A 22447-nucleotide genomic window follows, 5' to 3' on the forward strand; every position below is an offset into this window, starting at 1 on the left:
TCTTCAATCACACACAACTACACGAGCGGTAAAATCGTGAATTGCACTTCATTCTCGATAAAAGCTCTTGCTGAACAAACAAAAATGATCCCATGACTTGGCGATGGCAGAAACAGGACACGCTCAATGATGAAAACATCACCGCAAAGCTCTACAAATATGCATATACGTGTGTGTATACAGTACAGACGGTCCCCGAGTTACTATTGTCCGACTTTTCGATGGTGAGCTGACGACAGGTATTCAGTAGAAACCGTACTTCCAATTTTGAATTTTGATTTTTTTCCAGGAAACCGATGTGCGGTACGATACTCTCTCGCGATGCTGGGCAGCGGCAGCGATCCGCATCTCCCAGTCTGCCACATAGTCGCTAGTACACAACCGATGCTCTACAGCGTTCTGTGTTTCCAGAGTTTTTTTTGGATAACCCCCCCCAGTATCTACGTTGCGTTTGTGAATCCATCATGTGTACGAAACGCGCATCTGTGCCTCCTGCTACTGGTGAGAAGACGACAGGGGGAGGCAATTACTGTTGAGGAGAAACTCAAGATAACTGCCCAGCATGAAGGCGACAAGCCCGTAATGGCCATCGCACGTGAACTTGGACTTTTGCGATCAATGATCTCGACCATCTTGAAGGATAAGAAGCTATGATGTTCGGTACGTTAGGTGTATTAAATGTCTTTTTGACTGACGATATTTTCGACTTACGACGGGTTTATCGGAACCAACCCCATCGTAAGTCGGGGGCCGTCTGTACGTATATAGAGAAATATTATACACATATACACAATTAAGCGAGATGAATGTGTGCCGTAACTCCTCGCCGCACAGGTTCGACTGGGATGGATATCTAATTGATGCTGTTAAGAGCTAAGTGCTTTGAGCGGCGCTACGATATTCACACCAAGGCTGAGCGCACGCAAGAAATAAAATCAATGCCAACCTTTAGACTGCACAAAGGACAGCTGACTGAAGAGAAAGTCTGCAGAGTATTTTTAATTGAATTCAAACGCTGACATTATCAGGCTCGGACTTATTTCGGACAACAGGCCGAGGCGCCTTTCCATCAAACGCGGCCCTCCGCTGCAGTACATGTGTGTAACGCTAAGCTGGAATGTGGGGAAACATTTATTAAACACACCCTGGCTTTTCCAATTTGGAGAGATCATGTGGATCGACGTGTTAATTACAACTGGCATTTTAATGAATTCCAAATCAAAATGTTCATATCTTGATTAATCAGAAATGAAAATTGCTTTTAAAGAAATCAGTCATTCTCCTTCTAAAGCCCCGAGACCTGAAATCAGGAAGCTCACGCCGTCGGCTTGGAAACGTCTCCGGAACCCGTGTATCTGATGCCATCGCCAACGTCCATCACCCGGCGACCCAGATCCATGCGTGTCGGACCGGGAGGCCCGCGACTGTACGGTCCCGCTGTAATAACAGCGCCGGGAGAAATTAAGGCAAAAATATTTCCGAGACAAATAATCTGCTTGGTGTTTGGCGGTTATGAAAAAATGAAAAACGGACGACTCTGGTGGGGACTTGGGCCCGTTGCCTCCTCTCAAGCAAAACCTTTTTAAACCCATTATTCTTTTTGCTAGAACTAATAACGTTTTTTGTCTCTGCAGCTTAAGACACTAATTGACTAGTTTTTTTGGAGGATAGCCCAGATGGAAAAATAAGTACCCCCTTAAAGACCCCGTTCCCTCCTCTTTCAAAGCTTTAAGTCCCTTATTAATTAAACTTCCTCTAAGTCAGGTTTTTATTAAAAAAAAAAAAGAAAGAAAAAGATAAAGTCTGGTGCCCCTAAAACCAGCTCTTGACTATTGTTTAAGAAGCTCACTTTTTATTTCCATAAATAAAAAGGAGACTTTTTAATACGGTCCGGCGGTGCGGAGGGACCGAGACTTCCCCGAAAGACCTCGTCATTAATTAGAAGTAGCGTTTCTCCTCCGAGTTCCCTGACGCTGGTCATCCTCAATCCCTCTCACACGTGCTCAAAGCAGCTCCCCCCGCTGGACGCTGCCGACCTGGATTAAAGGCGACGGACACGTGGTTGAGGAGCGCCGAGCCAGGCGCGGGGAACCCTGTACCGCGCTCAGGCTGGGGCGCCGCACTGATGCCGACCCGTGTCGCCATTGCTTTATCGCCATGAAGCAGGCAGACGAAGTGGCATTCCTCGTGCAAAATTTCTCCAAGGTGACTTACAACGCGAGGCTTGTACACTAAGCTACTTACAGTGATTTACCCATTTATACAGAGGGGTAATTTTTACCGTGTCATTCGGGGAAAGTACCTCGATCAAGGGTACCGCAGCGGAGGCAGAGAGTCAAACCCAGGTCCTTCAAAGCATAGCTCTAACCACTACTCCACCCGATGTATCCATGGCCAGTGAATGCCACACATTTTTTGACAGGTCTACATCCGCTGGCCACGTGTTCACCTCAACCATCCCGTCCCTCGGAAGAGATCACTCGTAAACCTGATGCGCAGTGTGCGGTGAGCGGTGCAGAGGTGATGACGGTCTCAGGCACAGCGTTTCCATCAAACAATACAAGCCAGAGGTCGACCCAGGTGAGCCCAGGGTGGTCTCCCAGTGGTCGGGGTTGCCATGACACCCGGTCATCTGACTTCCCTCCTGGAACTGTGGGAAGTGAATTCTAAATTAGCTGCAGATTTCTTACAGCACACAGCTACCAAGGCAGCATGTGCAGTAGTTAAGGGTACGGCCTTGTGACCAGAAGGTTCCTAGATCTGCCTCGGTCAAATGTCCAGCTGTGGAAATGGGTATAAAATCTTTCAGCTATGTAACCCACTTTGGATGACTACGAAGTAGGCAAAAACAATAAACAATAAAAGAAGGAGAAAGCAGACTTGCCCGCGGTGGTGGTTTTGGAGTCTGGGTTTAACAGATGCGACGACGAGCAGCCGATTCTCCCCAGCAAACCCCAATAAAAGGCAGCGCTAATTACCTTGGAGTGCGAAAGCAATGAGGCATCTCTCAAATGAAAGCAGCCACATATGGCCCAAGCCATGGCCACGAAGCACTGGAGTTTTTGTGGCCCAGTCAGCTAAATTCCAGCTTTAGAGGCATATAAACCAGAGCACTCCTCTCTCATCTTTTCTTTCTCAACGTTTTTTCCGTTCCTGTTTTTAATTCTGCGTTTATCTGAGTGCAAATGATCGTGTTGACATAGCACCACAAAAGTACCCCACCCAGTTACACCTCCAAATCAAAACCTTCCACCTTAGTCAAATACAATACATTTTTATGGTTTGCCAATAAAAGGAAACAACTTTTAAAACATTGTGTTAACCTTCCGATAGCTTAGGGCTGGTACTACATGGAGAACAAAGACATTCGATCCAGGGTGTTAGACGGAGGACCCAGATTCCGGTGTAATACAAGCCCGGGTCTTGGATGCCGTTCACTGGTCGGCTCCTGGGTCTCTTCCGCTCCTACGGCCCCTACACCACGCCGAGATGGATACCGTACTTTGTGAGAACTTCCCTGGGTCACTGTCCAAAGACCTTCTCGTGAAGATACCCAGTGACTGCTCTCCACAAGCACGCGCTGTGCTTCTCCTCTGAGGACCACGAACTCGCCTGCCATGACAAATTCGACGTGAGAGCGTCGAGATCGAAGGCATGCCCCACGGGCGCGAGACGGGTCCGACTTCAAAGCGGTCCCCTTCCACACGGGCCCTCGATTCTGAAAGTCCTTGATTTCTACCTCCTCCTTCCGTTTCTGAATGTACAGAGATGTTTCGCTCTTGTGGCACATCAAACACACTATCTGCTGTGTTTCAGCCTCCCAGATGAGAAGTGTTTCTTGGATCCAAATTTGCTTTAACAGAATCTAGTGTTTGGCTTCATATTTCCCATTTGTGCAGTACTTACTATGTTATCCATTATTTACCTGACACTTTTCTCAAAAGTAAATATGTTAGCTTTGCACACTAAGATATGTCAAATGGTTTACCCATTTATATATCTGGGTAATTTTTACGCTTTCATTTCAGGGTAAGTGTGATACCCTTGATCAAGGGTACTACAGTGGGAGCGGGATTCAAACCTGCAAGGTACCCATAGCCCACTGCTCCCGTCCCCTAAGACACAAAAGGACTGACTGAAATAAACTATGTATAAATAAAAGTGCAGATATGCCCTGAGGTTCTAACGCCCCTTTCATTCATTCAAAAAGAGACTAGCGGTTTAGACGTTGCTGAGGTCTTTCAGGGTCTCCTGAAAGTGAGAGAAAAGAATCCAAGCTGGGTTCCGTGGTAAAACATTTCCTCTCCTTTCTACCTGAAGTGCTGACTCCATCCAAAGGTCAAAACATCTTTCGCTTTATTGAAATTCTGTATCCATGTGAGTCTTTCTCCATGGCAGGGGCACCGTGGCAGACCGTAGGGGATGCAGCATAAATGGCGCGCGCCGATCCGAAACCACAACAAGGGCCAGTTAAGGAGCTTTTAAACCCAGAAGTGAGACCTCGCACTCGGACGCGCTTCCCATTACGCGGCTTTTATGGACATTCTAGCGCAGTTTCCAGGTCTCCAGTATTTTTAGCGAGAATTCATAAAAGCGGGAAGATATACAGGCCGAGGAGGAGCAGCGCTGAACAGTAAACAAGTCCTGCGGCGTCCTCGGAGGGGCTGTGAAAGACGGGCCGATCTGCAGCGGGAGGGAATCCTTGACGACAGGAGCCTAAATCTCGTTTCACAGGAATTACGCTTTCCACTCGTTCTGCCCGATAAACAACTCTGACCCCTCGCTGCCTGTTTTTTTTGCCGGTTATCTGTTTTCCGCTAACGAGACGTCACTAATATGTTCTGGAATGTTGGGTGAGTGAACAATTTGATTGGCTGCGAGGAGCTTAATGATGTATACCAAATGTGGGTGGACAGCTTCTTAGCGCACGATTCTGTGGACAAACATACTTGTTGACAAGCTTTTCTACTAGATTTTTGCCGTTTCTGTCTGCCTTTTAATTTCAAATTAGGCGCAGCGAAACGCTTCTGGGGTGTCACGTCTGCTCTCCAATCAAGGGCCTCCTGTTTGCTAGATTGCGCATTTTCCTTCAATTAGTTAAATTATAAGGACAATGTGGAAAAAAGTATGTTTCCCATGGAGAAAAACATAATTGAGAGAAACACACAAGTCCTGTTTCCATTTGGGGGGGAAGAAAAACACCCTTGATTGTGTACCTGTGTTCCTTTTAACTAATTAAAACTGCAAATCAAATATCTTAAGTTGTCTGTTTTACATAAATGCATAAAACAATCACATAGTGGGTTTTGTTTTATTGTTCCCTTCCACGAACTGCATCCCATTCTAGCTTAATTTGAGCCACTGCGTCTTTCTGAGAGCCGAGGAGCGTAATCTTCAAACGGCTCCATTTAAAATGCAATTTGATTAGCTGCCAAATTGCTACCAAGTCTTTCCCCACTGCCCTCGTGGGATGGGGTAAACATTTAATTAGCATTTGTACATAAAAGAGGGGGTCTTTGTCACATCGCACATAATGTGTCCCAGAATGACCACTACGTTCGGAGCGCCGCGTCTTCCGCGACTCCAAATTCAGGGAAAGAGGGCGACGAGAACTTTCAAACGGCCGCGATGCTCCGCCCTCCCCTCCGCCAAGCCCCGGGACCCGTCCCCCAGCAGACCTTGCCATGTTTAAATAATCCCAAACTTTTCTTTAATCACAGTTTAGAAAATTGGCTGGGACCTTCGGCGGGAACAGCTGCCTTGGCGCCCCCAGGGCCGCTAACAAGACTCGCCGAGGGTTTCCCCCTTAAAATATTTATGCTCGTCCCACGGTGCCACAATATTGTCCTAGAACAAGGAGATAAGAGCCTTGGAGGTGTGCTGAAGTTCTCCTAATCAATTTGCTAATTGGCAGAGCGGCTATAGGAGGAGAGAAGACCCCCTTCTGGCACGCTTTATTCTAATAAACGCTGAAAAATTTATTTACTCAGCGAGCCAAGTGGAATTGTGAAGTGGAATTACCACGGAGGGATGATTGAGTCTGCTGCGGATGAGGTCTCAGTCAGGAGGGAGAGACGGGGGAGGGCTCTCTCCCATCGACTCTACTCTCTACTTCTCTGCTCAGCGGACACTTCTACACAAAGTAAGTTGCCCAGTTTACGGGTTGCGTCACGTTGTGTCACGTCTCCTGAAGCTCTTTGCCTTGGCGTCGCAAATAAACTGCGTAAAGGTACAAAAGCAGCATCCATCCCTGCGGTGTCAAAAGACGGCCTATCGGCCGAGCAAATTCACAGGGAAACCCCGCTCGGTCAACGGACAACAGAAGCACGGCCTCTCATCCGTTGGCTTCCGACGGTTGAGAACGCCAGCGCTAACGGCTATCCGTTGACGCAAGCTAAAGGATGCTAACAGCAACGGCCGTGTGCTTTTCCACGCTAAATGAAAGCAGCATTAATAATTATCCATCACCGCACATTAAAGAACATTAACAGTAACAGTCACGTATCATTCCACGCTGAAGAACACTAAGGGAAACAAAATAAAGAACGATCGAACGTTGCTCCATGCTGAAGAGCTCTAACATTCAACGGTTTTTCCACAGCGAAGGACTCTAAACGCTAACAGTTGCGTTGCGTCACAAAGAACACTAACAATGAGAGGACTAACAACGAAGGACCCCAAAGCTTACAGTCATCGGTCGTTCCACGTTAAAAAAGAACTAAAGATCATTTCAAAACAGCTCAACGGTAAAGGATAATAACAGTCATTTTTTTTCCAAACTAAAGTGTAGCAGTATTAACAATCAACTGCTGTTCAACACTAAAGAGCACTAACAATCATCTGTTGTTCCACGATACGGACCACAAAGAATTGCGTGTTTCTCCACAATAAACAACACTTTAGCTACCAACCATCTGCTGCTCCGTGGTGAAGAACGCTAGCAGTAGGCTATCAATATTTTTTCTGCTGTGAAGAGTCCTCATGCTGACTAAGGTATGTTGTTCCACACCGAAAGCAGCAAGGCTACCGTACGTCTGGTCGGTGCCCAGTCTTTCTCCAACAAAGATGACTAAAGCTCTACTTCATCTGCGAGAATCACCAAGCACAGCCCCAGCCTGTTGTTCTGCAGCGAAGGCCGGAGGTGAAAGTGAAACCGGGAGTCGAAGGTAATGTGACCGCATCTCCAGTCCGCAGCAGAATTATCGCCGTTAAATCCCATCACATGTAACACACTGACGCGGTCGCACACGCGTAACACACACAGAGCAGCGCAGAGTCAAGTTCAGAGCACGAGATCCAACGGCTGCCCACGTGGCTGACGCCCGACAGGTTGGCGTTGGTCCGGAGTCACCCCGCTATCACCCCTGGGCCACCACCAGGACGGTACCCGTCAGCTGGGGGAGCCGCACGCGCCTTCCCGGGCTCGCGGCCACAACCCCGCACCCCCGGGCACACACACTGCACCTGCAGCCCCCACTCTTGGCCTGCCCTGCCAGGTGTCCCTAAGACCAGAGACCCCCGAGCGGAGTGTGTGCCGTCGGAGAAGTGTCATGCGGACGCCCGGAGAATCCTAATTACAGTAAGCTCTAACAAAGGGCCCGACTTGTGTTTGAAGAAGACAGTAGATCCTGTTCTCAAGGTTGCTGGAGCTCAGCTGTACACCACACACACACAGAGCTTCGCCCCAAAGTGTGTCAAGCAAAAGGTTTATTCTCGGCTTATTGCTAAATTCTAAAGAGTCCCTTAGTAATTATGTTGTAATTATATAGTGTAGTAATAGCATCCTGATTTTGTTCAAAAGTTTGCTTGTGTAACTGCTGCTGGATGAAAAGTTTTCTTTCGTACGCCTTCTAATCCTGAACACGGCCGGCTTACTACCTACGCAAAACACAAAACGGTCTCTCCCTGCGACCGTGCGGACGCGCCCGCCTTCTCGTGAGAGTGCCGGCCTTCGCAGGCCACGCCGAGCCTGGGAGTGGGAGAAGGGACGTCTTCCCATCACCGGCGCGCACCAAGAGCTTTCGCTCAGCCCTGCCGCCCCGAGCGGACCGTCCCGCGTCCTCAGAGACGCCCCGGAGAAGGTTGTCGGGACCTCCAGGGCTCGGATCACGTTGCACCTGAAGCTCAGAGAGGAAGACCTAGCGCTGCATTTGGGAGTTCCAGCTTTACGGTTCCTGGTTTGGTTCTGCGACAGAGTGCAGAAACCCAGCACTGTACATGCAGCATCTTAACGTGTGTGAGTGTGTGAGTGTATGAGCGTGAACACTATCGTTACTTCTGATCCTTCCATCTCTCAGCTGTGAGCGCCGGCCCGGCCGCCACAATGGCTCTCCGCGCAGTCTCTCATCACCTCCGTGTGGCCTGCTCACGGGAATAAGTTGCTCAGCCTCGCCTCTTCCAGGTGTTTCAGAACCCATATTTGAAATATAAACAAGAATGCAACCTGCGAGAGTCTCTTCAGCAGGTAATTGCATAAAAGAACTGGAAGAAGCCCACGGGGCACCGGGGTGCTGGAAAAAAACAACAAACACGACAAAAACCTGTTGCCGTGGCATTTTGCTGTCACCACGGACCGCCACGCGCAGGTTCTGTGCTCCCATCGTCATGGCGATGGCTCTACGCCTCCCAGGCTCCCTCGGGGTTCCTTCCGAGGGGGCAAGCGGGAGGTGCTCGGCACCAGCTACCTGCGAGTGATGTAACCTCGACAACGAAAACAGGCCACACCTAGACCCGGGAGGGCGGGGGGGTGCGGGGGTGGGGAGGCAGCAGCTCTCTGCGCGTTTTGTCAGCACAACTGTCTGCTCGAATCGGGATGCACGGCGAAACGCGGCTCACGAGCCCGATCCTCCCTGGCAGTGACTGAGAGGTGACACAGACACAAGCGGTGCGCTTTTCCGCGCGTCGCTCCTAACCTTTTCCCAGGGAGAAAATAGAACAAAAGAGACCGGTTTGCCAGAGCGGCCCCGCAGAGAGCCAGCCAACATCTGTCCGGGGGTAAATCATCTTTACGTGACAGAGTGGGCCAGGGATGTCATTACTGCCACCCAGACAAAGGGCAGCTCCTCTTCACACGGCTGCTCTCTGCCTTCTCTCTTCGGCTGGCGGAGGCGGTGTGTGCTCATGTTCTCGCTCACACCCGCAAACACAAATGACAAAAGAGCAGCTACAGCCGCGCGCATTCGCGCTTCCAGCCGAAGTTTAACTTGGAACGCGTTTATGGGATACATATTTAATGTCCTCAGTCATGCACAGGGTATAGATATCAATATTTTATGAATATGCACGTCTAAAAAAAAACGCCATGTAAACACATTTTATTGTCAAAGGTTTTGCGGTAAAAATCATTTCATAAAAGAACAGGGCAGCATGTGAAACGGCCGACAGAATAACGCAAGGCATACTGGGCGAACCTAAGAGAACTGACACCGCCACTGAACAGGAGAGAACACAGCATAAGGATAACGACGTTTCGGTTTCATGAAACTTTGCGTTTCCGTGAAAATGTAAGATGTCCAATGTGCCATATTCTGATTTTTTAGGTTCTGGGTGAGAATTTACTGAACATCTGTGAAGCACAATATTGCCATCTCTCCATTATCAATGACCAGTGGTCCAACTCAGGGTGTCGACTGTCCGGAGTGTACCGAGGCAGCGCAGGGTGCGAGGCAGGTGCAACCAGTTCGGGACGCCGCTCCGTTATAAAAGGGAATTAATATAACAGTGTTTTATTTCACGGACTGTATTATGGGTTTTGAATGCAGACCAACAGGAGTCCAGCTGCTTCTCTTGACAAATGAAACATAAACCATGAGTATATACTGTAGCTCTACACATATGCGCATGTACACATGAAGAAAATGACGGGCCCAAGAGCAGAGCCCTGAGGGACGCAACAGCTACTTGGCTGTACACAGATTATGGAAATCCTCCCTATCTTGTCTGATTCTGTGCAAAAGTCTCCTGAATTAATGTTGCGCACATCCTGGGGGATCAAGAAATTATTCAAGGTAGACTTTAAGAAGATTTGTTGACTTGCTGAGTGACAGAGGGAGCTTCTGTAGTATCGCAGTACTGATACATTAAATTTCCCAAATTAATTTATATTGTAAAACCACGTTAAATCATCATTACTTATTAATGAGTCGTTTATTTGCAGCGCTGGGGAAACTAAAGACTTGTTTTGCTTAAATTGAACTCAAATGATCTTGCCGAGGTGCATGGTATGGATATAATTTGCCAAATTAATTCCAAGCAAAAGGAAGGTGCAGAAATAACTCAAACCAGTGTATTCTTTCCATTGTAGAGTGATGCGCGACATGAGTGATCGAGCTCTCGGAACTGCATCCTGTTATTACTGCTGTTGCCGTTGGTGTTGTCGCTGTTGTTGTTGTCTAGGAGATGCTTCTGTCCGAAGAAACCGGCAGCAGTGCTCATTTACAAATCCAAACGCCTTCGCTGAAGCCATAAAGGTTAAGTACGTTGCTCAAGGGTACTACAGCACGGCTCCTCCAGGGACTGGAATGAGCAGCCTTTTCGTTACAGCTTGACATCCCCGACCCTCGTATTACACGCAGTAACGGAGAGCAGAGTCCCCGTTACACCTGCAGTAGCCCACACGTTGCGGCAGCGCCGCCTCGCTCCCCTGTGTCCCATGTCAGCATGTGCTTACATCTCCACTCACCTTGTCCAGTGTCAGGATTACCTGCATTTACACTCAATGCTCCTTCATTCCTTAAGACTTATTAAGAATGATAATGAGCTCTGGTGGGGGCAGCATGTCCCTTCCGTGCTCCTGTGGTGCCCACACCCCCACCTCCATCCCCCCCCCCCTTTCACTCTCTCCTCTCTCTCTCTCTCTCTCCTTTATTGAAGGGGCCAAAGACAAATCACTAAAAAGATCATTTTCATCTGAGATTTGAGGGCTTAAATCAATACGTATTTCATGCCTTCCAAATCAACCTTTCGCTCCTGTTGTTGCTTTGATTTGTTTGTTTATCGCCGTCTGGAATTTTCCTTCCCTTTCCGTCATGGGGGGGGCAGGATGCAATTCACCTTGAGCCTCAATTACATTGGATTTCTTCACTGGCTGATCAAGCATGCGAAAAGGACATTTCCTCCACACTAATATAAAAGTAATACTGACGATTTAAAAAGCTCGACAGCAACTCATAGCCGCTTGTGTACATACATGCGTCTGCGTGTGTGTGTGTGTGTGTGTGTGTGTGTGTGTGTGTGTGTGTGTGTGTGTGTGTGTGCGTGTGTGTGCATGCAGTGCGTTTCATTCTAGGCGGCAATTCTCCGGAAAGACAATTCAAAACTTTAGACGCAATATTTCACCAGAAATTCCCAACCAATAGGCTGAGCTTTAAATGTAGGCTCAGAAATAAAGGAAATAAAGAAACGAATGTAGAGGAGGAGCCGCACGGCGCCACATCTCCGCTCACAACGGAGGTCCTGAGAGCTGCCCTGAGTGATCGGCGCAAACAATTTGCGCACCTGAGTCAACTGCAGCCTTGTTAACCATTAGCTTTTCAACAGTCCTTCAGGATGGAAGACAACACCGCCCACCTGTGCCACGCAAAAAAATCTTCAACGATAACCAGTTTAACCATTTCTTTGCTTGACTGCAGCTCAAAAAGGTACGGCGAGAGTTCAGGGGGAAAAAAAAAAAAAAAAAATCACGGAACGGTCAGTTGCTTTGAACAACTTGGAATTTGTTCAGCTTCCGGACATGTTTTTTTTGGCACTTCAGAAATAAAAAGGAATTTAAAAAAAAACACGCCCCATCAGTGCTCACCAGCCACCGAAACTGCAAAGGATGTGGTGCAATGACACGCAGAGTCACTTGAGCTGCTGCCTTAGCTCCGTTGGCCTCGCACTTCAGTACTGGACAATGCCGTTGAGCAAGGAGAGTCGCTGGGACCGCTGGGACCACTGGGATCGCTCCCTTGGCCTTGCTGAACTCACAGAACTGCAAAAGACGGCGTGCAGTGACACCCAGAGTCCCTTGGGCTGCACCGTTAGCCTCGTGAAGTCAAAGGTCGCAGGCACCTGGACCGCTCTGTTGGCGACGCTGAAGCCACACCCAAACGATAGCCAGAGTCCCGGGGGCCGATCCGGTAGCTCAGCGGGACTCACACAACCGCAATGGGGTGTCATTCAGGCATCGGAGCCACTTGGACGACTCCGCTAGCCTCGTTGAACTCGTGGAACTGCGAAGGACACCGTGCAGTGACACCCAGAGTCCGCTGGACATCTCCATTAGCCATGTCGCGCTCGCAGAATAGTAATCCGATGTCATTCAACCAGCGCAGCGGCTCGGACCACTCCATTAGCCGCAGTGACTCACACAAGTGTAACAGACGTCAGCGGGTGGCTGGCATATCTAGGCCTTGTTAACACTGACATTTACATGTGTCGTTTTCCACTGAGCTCGGTTTCACTGCGCAAAACGTATTTGCTTTTTTCCCCATGTAAATGAACGTGGCGGATCGATAAAACCAGACCCCGGGGCCATAACTTCCCACTCATCCGTTGACATCGCTCGAGTCCAGCCACGCGCACAGCGGCCCGTATTAATGACGCTCAGCTGGCTCCCTTCACTGAGGAAGCAGCGAATCGCTTTAAATATGAGCCAGCTGGCCTGAGAGCTGAAACCGTAGACACCTCAAGCCGAACAACCGCTGCTGGGTTCAAATACGCGTTTTGCTCGTGTTTTTCCCAGAATTTTGTTCTTCCGTTTACATTTATTTATTTAGCAGACGCTTTTCTCGAAAGTGACTTCCAATGAACTCTATGTTGTGTTGTCAGCCCACACACCTTATTCACCGCGGTGACTTACACTGCTAGATACGCTACTTACGATGGGTCGCTCATCCGTACATCAGTGGAACACACACACACACACTCTCTCTCTGTCACTCTCACACTCTGGGTGAACCTGAACAGCATGTCTTTGGAGGGTGGGAGGAAACCAGAGCACCCAGAGAGAACATGCAAACTCCACACACGCTGAGCAGGGATCGAACCCACCTCCTCTCGCACCACCCAGGCGCTGTGAAACTTCCTTTGGCTAAATCAGCTCTTCACATGTACGTCTTAGGTTCATGTAAATAAACAAGATATGTACGTTCGGCAGGTTCCCCTACCTGTAAGACCATCATTCGTCCTGGAAATGAACGAGACTGCGCGAGCGTTCCCATGTCCTGCGCCTCCATCACAACTAAATGGGGAACTCGCAAGCGCAGAAATTGGTCGCACACCATCATAGATAACTTAGTTCGTAACACTTATGGTTATGACTGGGGGATGTATAAAAGTGATCCTAAACCAGTTGTTAAGGGCAAAAAGTAGCCATAACTCATGCTTAGAGTGAAATTTTTGCAGCAGCGGCATCCAATATTAATCACCTTCTCAATGCAAAGAGTGGAGAGATTTAAACATTTGCTTTATTTATTGCCGCACCTAAAGGAACATCCTTGTTCTGTAGAAAATGAAGTGTCAAGTTCCATTTAAAAAGCTCTAAAGCATTTTTAGTGTTCAGACAGCGCAAGTGTGTTTGTTCTTCTCTTAAACATGATCAGCTTACTCCAAGAAAGAATAAATAGTTTTCAACTTTGCAAGCTGACAAGTGTTTCTTGGTGTGTGTGTGTGTGTGTGTGTGTGTGTGTGTGTGTGTGTGGGGGGGGGGGGGCGGGCAGGAAGTAGTATTTCATACTCATACGGTCAAAAAAAAAAATCCACCCAAGTCTTTCTTAATGAGTTGTGAAAAAGTTGTTATTTGTTGTGCGTTAGACACCAGACATTTTAAAACAGTAATCATCTCTCACGTAATGTTTGAAAATTAACATTAATTATTCTGATCTCAGCTGGGAATCAATACTGGCCACTCACACGAGACACAGCAGCCGTAATGCATTATTTAGAGGATGGCACCGAGCACGTGCTCCTTTGCTCTTTTATTTGCGAGAAGGACGCTGCGTTCCTCCTTTCGTTCTCAAAAAGCACCGTTTGCGTTATTAATAATAAGAGCTAATGCTGCGCCGCACATGCCAGCGTGCTCGGGCCCTTCGCTGGAGGCTTCTCGCTTTAAGTAGCCAAAGAATGGCGCGAGACGTGACATCATCGTGCCGAACAACCTGCCTACAATAAATTGCGGAGCCAACAAAGTGCGTGATGAATTCAAACACCACCGGTGCTGTCTCTCGGCTGCATAGTCTCCTTAGTATTTTCTAGTATTTCCATCCATCCATCCATCCATCCATCCATCCATCCATCCATCCATCCATCCATCCATCCATCCATCCAGTATTCTGTTTCTAGCATTGTAGTATTTCTGGAGTTTGCTAGTCTTTTCAGCTGGTAGCATAGTGGCTAGAACTACTCCTTCTAGAGCCAAAGGTCACAGGTTTGATCCCCACCTCCAACTTCAGTACCCTTGAGCAAGGTACTCATCCTAAATTGCTCCAATAAAATTACCTAGCAGTGTAAATGGGTAAATAATTGTAAGCTTGTAACTGTAATAAGTGTAACCTTAACGCTGCAAGTTGTTTGGAGAAAAGTGTCTAATAAACGTAAATGTTCTCGCGAAGGCTCTCCGGCATCACCAAAGGAATAAACTGTGAAACGTGATGTCAGAGACAGATTGTCTTTTCAATGAAGATTAAATAGGAAGAAAAAATTAAGAACAGTATTTGCATTGCATCACTTTATTACCACGGTTTACTGAGCTCCGAGCGTTACGGGTAGCTATAACCGCGCGAGCTGCACCGTAAATTTCCACGGCGCCGCTACCGTGGCCTAAATCCATTCCTCGACTCGGTCGAACGCTCGGACACGTGAAGGATGAAGCATCTCCGAGACGAGCCGTGAAAACAGGCCACGCGAACGACGACGGAATCAAAGGGAAACGAATTCGTTCCTTTCTAACGTCCAGCTACCAACGTCACAGTGCGACACCTTCGACTATCCACAGTGTCGAGGCTCCGCTGAACATGTACGCATTTTATTTAACGCCTACGGGTTTCGGTGCTTATGAAGGAGCCCTCTGTCGATTTTACTGCTTTACAGTTATTTACATTTACATTTATTCAAAACCGCAGAGCGCCAACACGCGGCTATTAATTCGTTATTATCGCGAGAAGGTCAACGGAGAACGGTTAGTTATCTCAGAACGACGCAGCACTTCTCGAATTAGCTACCCTCGTGGAAATGCGCTCGCCCTCGCCCGCCAGGTCAGCTAGCCGCTCCGTCTCAGGAATTCCGGGAGTATCCGAGCCCTCGCGATGGAAATGTGCCTCTGGAAGAAGACACACTCTGCGGAAGCCCTCAAAAAACACATTCCTTACCAGCTCATCACACAGCAATTCCAGTCCATTCGCATCTCTCCAGATTACATGCAAATAGTGTCGGAAATGTCAGGGGTCAATATTTATTTGTTAAATAGTACTGTCTCTACCCATTACTCTCGTATTACTATAACCATTACCGCGATTTAGAGAATAAGCGCTCGTTCGCCTGCTGAGAGAAATGGTACATTTAATTTTCAGAGTTCAGCACTGAAAATAGGTGGAATCGCCGCTCCTAATAGAGAGCCATTTAAAAGTAAATATTTGGATCGCTACGGTTTAAAGAGGACGAGATGATGGACGGATGAGAAAATGGGGAAGAAAAGGAAGAAAGGGGAAGAGGCGGGCGGACGTGGCAGCGCTCCGGCTGAGACACACCTGTAAGGTAAGGCGCCCGGGGCCGTCTGACTCGGCCGCCGTCCAGACAGGGGCCGCGCCCCGGTGCCGCCCCGCCCTGCCGGGGGACTCTGCAGACACGGGGGCGAGCCCCGGGGCGGCAGGTAGCGAGGAGGGCCGAAAAAACCAAACTTACAAGTACGGGTTGTAGGTTCGACCCCTTGAGAGACGCTGGAAATGGCGTCACGGCCTTGATTTTTAAAAAAGACACACACGCGCACACACACCTGCCAAAGCATTACAACCCTCCGCCTGCGCAGTATACCACATTTCTTTACCGGCACATTGGCTCACGTCCCACAAAAGCAGGAAAAAAGAAAAGAGGACTTCACAGCGACGCCTCCAATGCGCGTTGAGGGTTCGAACCTTTGAAAACGCAACGCCGTGACCTTTACTTTGTTATTCTGACATGTATTCCTTAATCACTTAAGTATGTTACGTTCTAAACTCCTTTTAAACCATTTCAGAATATGAATCATTTAATCTCATAAAGGCGTGTGACAAAGCTATCAGAACAAATGGATTTTCAAAATGTTTGCCTTTGAGCAGCGCCGGTCTTTTCGGGTGACACAGAGCAGGTAAAAACACACACTGCGCTCGTGTTACAGAGAACCGGAGCCCTGCTGTTTTATTTTAGGGTACAACAAACAATGTCACTGGAAGGCTGTATGGTTACATAAATGGGGAAAGACAATAGCACAATGCATTAACAAACAGCGAAGGGGAACGCTGGCAAACCCTTAAAAAGATCATTCACGAGAGAAATAATAATGCAACAGATAACTTCCACCTTGAAACAGTTTCTTCTTCTGCTAAACGTTCTAATATCAGCAGCCTTTTTTACACTAGATGTGACTTCCCTTGAATGATCTGTTTAACCAAAGACAGAGGGGAAGAAAAAAGTAATTAATTACTTATGTGAGCCACTGCTTCAGTAAGACAATAAACCTGCCTGGTCGCCATGGATATGACATATTTGCTCTGAAAACAACACAATAATTAGCAAAGGAGAAAGATCCAGTGAGAATATGCAAACTCCAGGGTTTAAAGCGCCAGTGATCTTTTTCTGGCTGCTACTCTCTCAATTACCGGCAACACAAAATCACACACAAATACACACATCCATGCAGTATATAGCTACATACGTAAAGAGATTAGGAGAGTAAGACACGCTGGTTTGTAGAAAACTAACATGACATCTGAATTGTCCTTATCCGAGAGGAAAACACAAACACACAGCGACTCCTTCTCGCATCTTTTTGGGTTTTCTTTTTCTTTTCGTTTTTTTCGGTCGCATCTGCTGGGTTCGGTTACGAAGGAACACGGCTCGTATTGTAAAAGCACAGTAAAAGCTCGCACTCATGCTGTTTAAACAGCATGGATGTTCAGCGAATGATACTTTGCAGCACAAATGATATGTTGTAACACAAAATGATGCTTTGGTGCACAAGATGCAACACTGTACTCTACTCTACTCTACTGTACTCTATTGTACTGCGATGCTCCACTTGCTCCCCTTGTCTGAGAGAAGTTATTGATAAATAACAAGTGATCAGAGATGGCAAAAGAGCATGGTCCAAACATGGTCCAAACATGGTCCAGACAGGCCATGTGTCACATTAGGCCCGATCAGTGTGAGGTGCTTTTTCTGCTCTGCCAACTGGTCAAGTACCACAAGATGTGGTGAAAAACAGAGCGAAGGGAACACGGGCAGCAGAAGCCTGGATGCCGAGGAGGTGCGCGGAGGCGCAGGAGCCCGAGCGCGTGGCGGGAGGTCACTGCGCCCGGGCCCGTGACGTGTCGCGGCACGCGCGTTCGAACGAGCGGCTCAGGGTCGGTTTGGGGTTGGGGTGGCGGGTGGCGGCTCTACGTTGCCATGGAAACACGAAACAGACAGTCAACAGAAGAACTAATAAATCGAACAGAAGGAAGGGGATCATTGGAAATGTGATTAGGGCGCGTTAATGAGTCCGGGTTGTTCTTCTTTATGAAAAGTGAAAGTAAAAAAGAGAGATCGGACCGTGTGTGTGTGTGTGTGTGTGTGTGTGTGTGTGTGTGTGTGTGTGTGTGTGTCCGGACCGAAGGCTCAAACTTTCATCACACACAGCACTAAAACATGCATTTTGATTTATCAATATCATACGACGTTTGCGCCTTCCCACCGTTTCCAGCCGTGTGTGTGTGTTTATTAGGGAGGTAACAGCTGTAAAACAGCACCAGCAGCAGTGTGTTTGTTTGTGTTCACTGTAAGTTGTCCACTTTTGACTTGCGTTTCTTCTCAAACTTTTTATTTATTTCATTTGGAAGTGTGCGTTTTCGCCGTGTGTGTGTGTGCGCGCGTGTGTGTAACGCGCACGAGCAGGACTTCCGCGTTCACTATCCGCATTTTAATAATCGTTTGACCTCACATGAACTTGTAACAATAATAATACTAATACTACTACTAATAATGATGATGATGATGATGATGATACACAGTAAATTACAACAGACACACACAAACACACACACACAGGTGGGCACGAGCTAACTAACACCTGTTATTCACTGTCACCCCCACGGACGGCTCACTAAGAGAGCTGCTCTCCAGCAACACTTCGCTTTTCAAGGTAAAAATGAATTGTTGTCGCACGCGATCCGACATTCAGAACGTGCGCGCGGCACGCGGCTGTCACGCGTTAAAAAAAAAAAAAAAACGACACGAGCTGCAAATAAGAGCACAAGTGCAGTTCTGACAGCGCGAGAGCGGCGGGTCGCGCTCCCTCATCACCTGTGTGTGTGTGTGTGCGTGCGTGCGTGCGTGCGTGTGTGCGCGTGTGCGCGCGCGAGCTGTGTTTTACGCGTGAAAAGGCGCAGAAAAGCCCGCAAACCGAAGTGCGGGGAAGAGGGAAGTTACGCGGGACTCCCGTTCCGCCGCCTCGACTCCCTCCCTCCGCCAAGTTGACGCGCACCGACCGCCGGCCGCGCTCAAAGTTCACCTTGTGCCCGTCCGTCCGCCGGGGGACGCGGCTCCGCGCACGGGGACACGGCAAGACTTGGGCGCGCGCGGCTTCGCGCAGTTGCGGAGCGGCGATTCGCGGGTCTGTCCTGCGCGCGGGGCACCGCCGGGACCGGCGGGAGGACCAGGACCGGGACCCCCTGAACCTGTCCATCATGTGTCCATCAAGTGTCCATCGTGTGTGTGCCGTGTCGCGCGTCCCCGGCGTCCGGCACTCGGCTGCTACTTTATTTGCGCCTCCGGGTTTTAAAGGCTTTTAAAGCGTTTAAAGGGGTTTTAACGGGCTTTTAAAGTGGCTCCTTCGGAAACGCGCATCCAGTGGAGGAGAAAATGTAAAATAAAAGTCTTACCTGCAGTTCTGCTGTCTTTCGGCTCACTTTCCCACCACAGGGGACGCGCGTTTGGGATGAAGCTGTCGGGAGCGCGCCTCATCAAAGTTGCCTCATTTTTTCTCTCTTTCTTGTTTTATTATTGCATTTTCCTATTTCTAACCCGGGCGAGTGGCTTGGAAGACCCGGCCTGGAGCGAAGGGCTACGGGAGCAGGAGTCTTCCACAGAGGCGCTCCTGGAGGGAGGGGCGGGTTGGAAAACCCGGAGCGGAGTATGGAATCGGAGCGCCGCTCCCTGGATCACACCGGACTACACGGTGACTTGGGCACACCATGTTTCAGTTCAAGTGCAAGGTTTCCAGATACAGCCCAAAATGTACACTCTTACACACCAGTGATCAAGATTTAACTCAGTTCTGCAAGGTGAAAATAAAATCACTGTTTCACTCAAGGCTTAAATTGTACACTATGCGGTTGACACCCTTTTTAAGGGAACTTACGATGTTAGATTAATCCCTTTACAATGACGTACCCCTTCACACATAGGCAGGGTACAGGTACATGCCATTGGGATTATTTTCATCTTTAATAGAGGATACGGGGATTCAAACCTGCAACCTTTGGATCCAAAGGCAGCAGCTCTAACCAACCACTCTGCAGCCTGCTGCTCCTTGGTTTTATAAAGCTGCCTAATTTTTGTTTATTAAATAAACAAATATAATATAATATAGGGGGGTGCGATGGCGTAGCGGGCTTGGCCAGGTCCTGCTCCCTGGGGGTTTGGGGCTCGAGTCCCGCTTGGGGTGCCTTGTGACGGACTGACATTCCGTCCTGGATGCGTCCGCTCCCCCTCCAGCCTTGCGCCCTGTGTTGCCGGGTTAGGCTCCGGCTCGCCACAGTTCCGCTTCAGCCAGCCTGTGTGTGTTTGTATTATAATATACAACATAATATAAATAAACGTATAGCTTTATAAAGCTAGCTAATTATTTTTAGACCTTGTGTCAGTCTGAAAACCTGCTGTCACTTCAGGGTAAGTACTTTATGGTACCACAGCATTCGAATCAGAAAGCTAACAAGATGACGCAAACTGCCATGCCACCTGCTGCACCGTTACAGTATTGCTTCGCTGATACAAGGATCGTGGTGATAGACTTTCTCTCTCCGTGTGTCTTTGTAAATAGCGGGATGCGCTACACACACTGTGAAGGGAGAAAGTTCATTAAAAACTCAAGTGGCTGAAGCACTAAATGAAAGCGGAGGACCTCAGGAATGCCTTGAATGCTTTGCCCTCCCCGTTCGCTCTCTCTCTCTCCCTCCTTTCTGCATTCTGTTGCAGCGATCAGGGCCCCGTCTCGGTATGACAGCTCTGAGGACGTTCCAGGAACGTGCACCCCGGGGACGGAGGAGTGGCGATAATGTATTTTAAACTTGAACTTTTCCTTATCTAAATTCCGCAGTCCTGTGAACTATCGACAAACAGATTATTGCCAATTAGCACTTTTGTGACGCGTCCTGTTCTACATAATAAAGGGTCTCGGCAGGGATCGATGGCACAGTGGACGAAGGCGCCAGGTAGCCCAGCGGGCCCCGACTCCCACAGCAGGGACTCCTAGCACCACAGCGAGCGGCGATCTCTCACCACCTCACACCTTCTTCCTAAAACACTCCCCGCTTCCGGAAGGTGCATCTCCTCGCCACTCCAGCCTTCGTACTTGTGTAGTGACCCAGTGTCGCTGTAATGAATATACAGGGTACGTGGAAAGTCTTCAGCCCCAGACTGAAACCACCATTCACTGTATAACCACACTGATTGCAAATCTGCATTGGATTTTTTGCACGTGGCTAAATAAACATGGTCAGCATTTCTATGGGCTGTAATCACTTCTATTGTTAGAGTAAATAACACAAGAAAAACCTGAAAAAATCCAGCCTTGAAAAATTTAGTTCAAATGTGTTGTAACGTGTGGGGGGCGCGGTGGCGCAGTGGGTTGGACTGGGTCCTGCTCTTCAGTGGGTCTGGGGTTCGAGTCCTGCTTGGGGTGCCTTGTGATGGACTGGCGTCCCGTCCTGGGTGTGTCCCCTCCCCCTCCGGTCTTATTCCCTGTGTTGCCGGGTAGGCTCCGCGACCCCGTATGGGACGAGCGGTTCTGAAAGTGTGTGTTGTAATGTTTGGTTTTAGCTCAAATTGCGGTACCATTCTGGCGAGTGAATACTTTTTACACCCACTATACAGTGCTTATCTAGATATATAAGGTCACAGTGGATTCATCATAACAATACACTCCTTCTGAAAAGTATCAAGTCTTCTGAACTTTCAGCTTCTTATCCTGAATGAGGCTTGATCTTGAAGGTTAACACTTTTCTCCAAAGCAACTTCCAGTGAACTCTGTGTAGTGTCATCAGTCCACACACCTTATTCACCACGGTGACTTACACTGCTAGATACACTACTTACACTGGGTCACTCATCCATACATCAGTGGAACACACACACTCTCTCTGTCACTCATACACTATGGGTGAACCTGAACAGCATGTGTTTGGACTGTGAGAGGAAACCAGAGCATCCGGAGGAAACCCACCCAGACATGGAGAGAACATGCAAACTCCACACAGACTGAGTGGAGATCAACCCCACATCCTCTCACACCACCCAGGCGCTGTGAGACAGCAGCGCTATTTGCTGTACCAGTCACTGTGCCACCCTGCTGCCCATTATAAAGAGTATTTTATCTATTATACATTATATAAATGTCATAAAAAAGAGATTTCAGGCAAAAGAGACTGATAGCGGGAAGTGTCGCAATACATTGTTCAAATGAGCCCTGTCCTCAGCCTCGCAGGGTAAACGACCACGTGGAGTTTGGCTGAAAGGCCGCAGCCAAGCACACATTCTGTGTCACTGACGTCTCCCTTAAAGGCTCCGCTTCATTAATATTAAAGGTTTGGCCACCCGATGGTGGAGGGTTAGTGTTACGAGTCGTACATTTTTAACGCTGCTCCATTGTGTGCGGAGCTCAGCGGGAGTGCTGGCGCGTACGGGCCGAAACCGCTCACCTCCGCTTCGCCGTGGCGGACCCCTTTGCCCCGGCCCTCTTTACTCTCCACCCTCAAAACACACCGTCAGGGTCAGCTGTGTGACAGTTCTCAGTTTAGAGAAGATCAACACACAAACAACACAAACTACCTTAATATTTCAAGGCCAGTAAGTGGTGGAGCAGTCGAGGTGCCGGACGTCTGGTTCCCCAGAGGTTAAATTCCTAATACAGCTGAAATAGGTACGGCACTTAACCTGAATTTCTGCTGTAAAAACTATCCAGCAGCATAAATGAGTAGAATGGCAAAGGTTACTTCAGATAATTGCAGATGCTTAGGAA

At 48.5% G+C, this 22447-nt stretch overlaps 1 protein-coding gene across 1 annotated transcript in view; it reads right to left on the minus strand.

Annotated features, from left to right (window-relative positions):
- The window catches only part of casz1 (castor zinc finger 1), a 203137-nt gene extending 183952 nt beyond the window's left edge, over positions 1-19185 (minus strand). The window contains exon 1 of the mRNA XM_029248911.1: positions 19092-19185. The gene's annotated coding sequence lies outside the window, so the exon portion shown is untranslated. The remainder of the gene's footprint in view (positions 1-19091) is intronic.
- Between the last annotated feature and the right edge of the window lie 3262 nt (positions 19186-22447).

The sequence above is a fragment of the Scleropages formosus genome, chromosome 2 (assembly GCF_900964775.1).
Source record: "Scleropages formosus chromosome 2, fSclFor1.1, whole genome shotgun sequence".
Lineage (NCBI taxonomy): Eukaryota > Metazoa > Chordata > Actinopteri > Osteoglossiformes > Osteoglossidae > Scleropages > Scleropages formosus.